This window comes from Zingiber officinale, chromosome 6A, assembly GCF_018446385.1.
Source record: "Zingiber officinale cultivar Zhangliang chromosome 6A, Zo_v1.1, whole genome shotgun sequence".
Classification (NCBI taxonomy): Eukaryota; Viridiplantae; Streptophyta; class Magnoliopsida; order Zingiberales; family Zingiberaceae; genus Zingiber; species Zingiber officinale.
In genome coordinates this window covers 113,817,679-113,825,371 of record NC_055997.1, presented here as the reverse complement: position 1 = coordinate 113,825,371, position 7,693 = coordinate 113,817,679, and positions in this window count along the sequence as shown.

Genomic DNA, 7,693 nt, shown 5'->3' with positions numbered 1-7,693 from the left:
TTTTTAGCTAATAGCAACCTATATATGTATTAAAAAATATCTACCTAGAGACATCATAATTTGATGAAATAAATTTCTATGCGTTCGTATCATTGTCTTGATCATAAATATATCCATAAAATTATTTTTTACCAAATATTTTTATTTTTGGAATTTTTTAATTCCAATTTGACCTAATTTGGTATTAAAAATTTGAATCACTTAAAATATTATTTAAAAAATATGTTTTGTGATATATTTACAATCAGGGCAATGATACGAACGCATAGAAACTTGTTTCATCAAATTCCGATGGCTCTAGGTCAAGATATAAGCTTTCGGTCTTTGATTTAATTTTTTTAAATTATTTTAAGTTTTGGGACGAATCCAGGAATTCATCCCAAAGTTTGGGACGAATCTCTGGATTCGTCCCAAATTTTGGGATGAATCCAGAGATTCGTCCCAAAAATTTAAATATCTTTAAAAAAAAACAAAATGGGACGCCTTATATACGGACCTAGAGACATCGGAATTTGATGAAATAAATTTCTATGCATTCGTATCATTGTCCTGATCGTAAATATATCCATAAAAATATTTTTTACCAAATATTTTTATTTTTGGAATTTTTTAATTCCAATTTGAACTAATTTGGTATTAAAAATTTGAATCACTTAAAATATTATTTAAAAAATATGTTTGGTGACATATTTACGATCATGGCAACGATACGAACGCATAGAAACTTGTTTCATCAAATTCCGATGTCTATAGGTCAAGATATAAGCTTCCAAACACTAATTTACAACCGTTCACTACACAACACCTTTTTAGCTAATAGCAACCTATATATGTATTAAAAAATATCTACCTAGAGACATCAGAATTTGATGAAATAAATTTCTATGCGTTCGTATCATTGTCTTTATCGTAAATATATCCATAAAAATATTTTTTACCAAATATTTTTATTTTTGGAATTTTTTAATTCCAATTTGACCTAATTTGGTATTAAAAATTTGAATCACTTAAAATATTATTTAAAAAATATGTTTTGTGACATATTTACAATCAGGGCAATGATACGAACGCATAGAAACTTGTTTCATCAAATTCCGATGTCTCTAGGTCAAGATATAAGCTTTCGGTCTTTGATTTAATTTATTTAAATTATTTTAAATTTTGGGACGAATCCAGAGATTCGTCCCAAAAATTTAAATATCTTTAAAAAAAAAAAAAATGGGACGCCTTATATACGGACCTAGAGACATCGGAATTTGATAAATAAATTTCTATGCATTCATATCATTGTCCTGATCGTAAATATATCCATAAAAATATTTTTTACCAAATATTTTTATTTTTTGAATTTTTTAATTCCAATTTGACCTAATTAGGTATTAAAAATTTGAATCACTTAAAATATTATTTAAAAAATATGTTTGGTGACATATTTACAATCACGGCAATGAAACGAATGCATAGAAACTTGTTTCATCAAATTCCGATGTCTATAGGTCAAGATATAAGCTTTCAGACACTAATTTACAACCGTTCATTACACAACACCTTTTTAGCTAATAGCAACCTATATATGTATTAAAAAATATATACCTAGAGACATCAGAATTTGATGAAACAAATTTTTATGCCTTCGTATCATTGTCCTGATCGTAAATATATCCATAAAAATATTTTTTACCAAATAATTTTATTTTTTGAATTTTTTAATTCCAATTTGACCTAATTTGGTATTAAAAATTTGAATCATTTAAATTATTTTTTAAAAAATATGTTTGGTGACATATTTACGATTAGGGCAACGATACGAACGCATAAAAACTTGTTTCATCAAATTCCGATGTCTATAGGTCAAGATATAAGCTTTCAGACACTAATTGACAACCGTTCACTACACAACACCTTTTTAGCTAATAGCAACCTATATATGTATTAAAAAATATATACCTAGAGACATCAGAATTTGATGAAACAAATTTCTATGCCTTCGTATCATTGTCCTAATCGTAAATATATCCATAAAAATATTTTTTACCAAATATTTTTATTTTTGGAATTTTTTAATTCCAATTTGACCTAATTTGGTATTAAAAATTTGAATCACTTAAAATATTATTTAAAAAATATGTTTTGTGATATATTTACGATCAGGGCAACGATACGAATGCATAGAAACTTGTTTCATCAAATTCCGATGTCTCTAGGTCAAGATATAAGCTTTCGGTCTTTGATTTAATTTTTTTTTAATTATTTTAAGTTTTGGGACGAATCCTGGATTCGTCCCAAAATTTGGGACGAATCCAGGAATTCGTCCCAAAGTTTGGGACGAATCTCTGGATTCGTCCCAAAGTTTGGGACGAATCCAGAGATTCGTCCCAAAAATTTAAATATCTTTAAAAAAAAAAACCAAATGGGACGCCTTATATACGGACCTAGAGACATTGGAATTTGATGAAATAAATTTCTATGCATTCGTATCATTGTCCTGATCGAAAATATATCCATAAATATAATTTTTACCAAATATTTTTATTTTTGGAATTTTTTAATTCCAATTTGACCTAATTTGGTATTAAAAATTTGAATCACTTAAAATATTATTTAAAAAATATGTTTGGTGACATATTTACGATCAGGGGAACGATACGAACGCATAGAAACTTGTTTCATCAAATTTCGATGTCTCTAGGTCAAGATATAAGCTTTCGGTCTTATTTAATTCCAGTTTTCTAGGAGTTAGCTCGTGCTCCCCCGGGTGTTGATCCAACGAAGAGCGACCTCGCTCTGATACCACTTGTTAGGGATCGTTCGTACTCGGCTAGAGAGGGGGGTGTGAATAGCCGCCCCAAATCGCTCGTTTCTTCCTACAATTCGTTAGCGCAGCGGAAAAATAAACTAGAAACAAAAGGAAGAATATCAAACCTTAACACAGCTATGTACGAGGTTCGGAGATGATGCTCCTACTCCTCGGCGTGTCCGTAAGGTGGACGAACCCAATTTTTCGAATTTTCTGGAATTTTCTAGGAGTTTCTGAATTTTGGGGAGGAAATTTCAGAAATCTGCCTATCAGAGTCTGGATCGGTCTGGGGACCGATCCAGGTAAGTCCTGATCGGTCTGTGGACCCATCTAGTGAAGCATGGATCGGTCTGCAGACTGATCCAGTAAGAACCAGAGAGCTTGGTGCGATCTGGTGAAGGCCTGATCGGTCTGGGGACCGATCAGAGCGTGCCAGTTTCTGATTTTCAGCTGTTGGTCTGAAATTTCAGCTGGAAGTTGGGTTTTATGGATTTCTAAAGGTTTGGAACTCATAAAGACATTGTTGGTGCAATGGTCAAGGGGGAGTTAACCTTTAGGGGGAGTTTTACCTAATTGTCAAGGGGGAGTTGACTGTTGGGGGGAGTTTTTACTCCTTAAGACTTTTGAGGACTAGTGATATGGGATTATCACTAAGTTGATTGTTAAGTTTAGTATCAAGGGGGAAATTAAGAGTTTCAATGAAAGGTATAAGACTTTCATTAGGAAGAAACTCTTGACCTTGATACTCTCCTTTTTCTTTTTGATGTGTGTCAAAAAGGGGAGAGTGTTCATTGGAGAATTATTGGAGAACTCAAGTTAGGTTATCGGATTAACCTAAGCTAGGGGAAGAATGTCAAGGAATGTTCGAGGAATAACATTGGAATTCTTTTTGATGTGTGTCAAAAAGGGGGAGAATTATTGGAGAACCCAAGTTAGGTTATCGGGTTAACCTAAGGGGAGAATATCCAGATAATGTTCAAGGAAAGAACATTGGACATTGGAAGATGGTTGGGAAACTTAAGTTAGGTTATTGGGTTAACCTAACTTGATTATGGGTTTTGTCAAACATCAAAAAGGGGGAGATTGTTGGTGCAACCTTAGGTCAAGGTTGACCTGGTTGACCCGACTCGAGGTGACTTGACTCGAGTTGTATTTTGATGTTTGACTTGGGAAGATTGTCGGTGCAACCTTAGGTCAAGGTTGACCTAGTTGAGTTGCATGTTGATGTTTGACACTCGTGAGAGAGTTCTATTCTTGATATGAGACAAGAATAGATGTTTGGGAGGTTGTTGGTGCAACCGTAGGTCAAGGTTGACCTGGTTGATCTGATTCGGGAAAAGTCCAAGCAGGGAGCTTGGCACTGGAAAAGTCCAAGTATGGAGACTTGGCACTGGAAAAGTCCAAGCAGGGAGCTTGGCACGCGAAAAGTCCAAGTATGGAGACTTGGCACGGAAAAAGTCCAAGTATGGAGACTTGGCACGAGAAGTCCGTGAGTGATCGTGAGCTGGGAAAGTCCTAATGGAGGTTAGGCGGTTGGAAAGTCCCGTGAGTGAAGCCGGGGAAAGTCCTAACGGGATGTTAGGCACTTGGAAAGTCCTGTGAGTGAAGCAAGGAGAAAGTCCTAACTGGGATGTTAGGCGGTGTGGAAATCCTGGAGAGCTGGTGAAAGTCCTGGTAAGTGAAGCCGGGCAAGGGAAAATCCAGATGGATCGAGGGTGATCGGACATCCGGTGATGGGAAGTCCAAGTAGGTCATAGGAGTAACCCGATACTTGGTACGGAGAGAAAAGTCTAAGTGGGTCAAAGGGATTGACCGGACACTTAGCGGGGAGTCCTAGCAGGTCAAGGGAGGACCCGGATGCTAGGCGCAATGTACCAACAGTCAAGATTGACCGGATGTTGGTTTGGACTTGGTTTGGGCGAAAACCATGAGTCGGATCGATCCGTGATCGATCCGTGATACCGAGAATATTCGATCGGTCGGTGACCGATCAGAACACATCGAGCATATCAGGTGTTAACCGATCGGTCCGGTAACCGATCGAGTCGATCGGGCCGAACAGGATCGAGGCGCAAGAGGGGCTGATCGGTCGACCGATCAGGAACCTCGATCGGTCCCCGGACCGATCAGAGGTTCTGATCGGTCCATGGACCGATCAGGATCGGTAAGCGAGCTTCTTTTCCGATCGGTCGCATCAATCAGATGTTCTGATCGGTCCACGCACCGATCAGGTTCTAGCTGCGACGCAACCGCCAGTTTCTTCATTGTTTCTTCTTCGCAGTATAAAGGGGTCGAGGGCTGCTATTTGTTTCTTCTTCCTTCTTTCCTCCCTTCTGCTGAAGATTTGTGGGCTGCGATAAGAGCTCTGTTGAGTTCTTCCGAAAGCTTCGCGTGAGCTTCCCCGACTGGAACAGCTGCTGCTGTTAGGGTTTCCTGAAGCTGCTGCTTCATCTGGACTCCAGTCGACGAGAAAGCAAGATTGGTAGAGTGCTTGTGTATTCTTATTGTATTTCTTGCTTATTCTTTGTACTTGTACTCCTGTTTGCTGTTGCAAATAAGTGTGGCGAGGTTTCTCCACCCAGAAGGAGTTTTTATTAGCCGGTTTTCCGGGGACTCATCCACCGACGGATTGATTGGGTTCGTCCACCTTACGGACACGCCGAGGAGTAGGAGCATCATCTCCGAACCTCGTACATAGCTGTGTTAAGGTTTGATATTCTTCCTTTTGTTTCTAGTTTATTTTTCCGCTGCGCTAACGAATTGTAGGAAGAAACGAGCGATTTGGGGCGGCTATTCACACCCCCCTCTCTAGCCGAGTACGAACGATCCCTAACATTATTCACCACTTTAAATTTAAGTTTAACAATATTAAATGTAATGAGAAATTATTAAGATATGAGATGATGAGTTAACTGAAATTGAAAGTTTCAAATATTTAGGATCAAATTTGTAAAATGATAAAGGGATTAAGAGAAATGCCTTATATAAAATATATACATGATGGTTGAAATAGATGAGAGCGTTGAGTGTTTTATGTGATCGTAAAATACATCTAAAACTTAAAAGAAATTCTACAAAATCACAGTTAGACCTACTATATTATATGGAGTTGAATGTTGGACTATGACTCGAGCACATAAGTAGAAGATGAGAGTTGCGGAAATGAGGATATTAAAGTGGATGTATGGATATATGATGATAAATGAAATAAAAAATTAGAACATTAGAAAAAGTCAAACGAAATTGTATTTATTGAGAAAAAATTCTAAGATGCATGTTTAAGATGATATGAGCATATACTTAGAAGACCAACAAATACCTCAGTTAGGCGTGTGAAATATGATAACCACGCGCATCAAACGAGGCAGATGAACACTAAAAAATATTTAGTTAGCAATAAAAAAAATAAGATAAAATTTATTTAAATATAGATGATGAAATACTAAGAGATAGAATCCAAAGGCGTAAAAAAAATCTATATTGCTGATCTCATCTAGTGGGATAAGACTCGGTTATTATTATTATTGTTGTATTGAAGCGAAATGATTGATTTAGGAAATATGCCTCAACAACTGGTCCTGGTAAGACCGTACCAACATAGTCAACATCAGCAAATGCGCTAGCAATCAACCTTCGCAATCTTCACCATCCCTATAAGATCATTCGAACACAATACTTTACTCATGAAGATAAATGCGTAGACTTTTTCTGTCCACTTTCGTAGCTTTCACCATCCTGACAAGACCATTCGAACACAATAATACTTTGCTCGTGAAGGTAAACTTGTGAATTTTTTTTCGCCCATGAGTATTATCCACAGCCGCCGAGCGTGGGTTTTCCACCAAATTTAATGCCGACGCATATTCCTCAATTTATCTCCATAATGCTTTTGTTGCTAGTTTTTTAAAAAAAAAATCAAAGATTTTAATGTTTCAAACCTACTAATTTTGAAAGTGATCGATTCGGTTCCATAGAAATTTTCCATCGACTACTAGTATAAATTCATAAAGTGCTTACATTGAAGATAACTGACAGCTTACCTCCACAATTGACCCATCGTTGTAGGCTGCCATGCTCCACTTATATATTAGAATTGTGGCTATAATTGTAAACACGATCGTTCGATCAAGTGGGGGCTGTCCGAGGCCACTTGAGCAATTGTACTTTGTATCGCTTGCTACATGGACCATATCACATCTCAAGAATGTCGTGTACATCACAAGAATATTGCACATATCTCAAGGATACCATAATTGTCTGATTGACGAGGGGACATGTGAGTTCAGGACAACATATCTGAACTTATACTTTAACTAAGAATCGAAATGTGATGCTCTTGACTATCTACTAAGTATCTTATTGATGCACTGTGTCTCGAGAGACCTAAATTTTTTTTTTTGCAACGTGGTGTAGTGGATATTTTAGTATAATTAATTTTGAAGAAATTATTTTCGACAAATCATTTATTTAATATACAATTTTTTAAACAATTAAAATATTCACATTTAAATAAAGTTGTATATAATTTTTTTTACCTATATTATTTAAATAAAGACCCGACAAATGATAATTGTTTCAAAATTAAAGACATATATTACCTTCTTAATTTTAACCAATTATATATAGGTTGACATTTTTAAAAATTATTAGTATAGAAGATATTCGATCCTCTAATATGTATATATATAAGGATGAATATTCTAACTCGATAGATGTAAGGACGAAAGATATAAAATCTAATCTGAATCTTACTCATTATCATTCCTAATTCTACATGTTTCATTCTATATATTTTTTATTTTAATATCATTTCATTGAATAATAATATTACCATTTATAAATTTTTACTTTCTTTTGCTCCCACGGATTAATATATATATATTATAAAATATACAA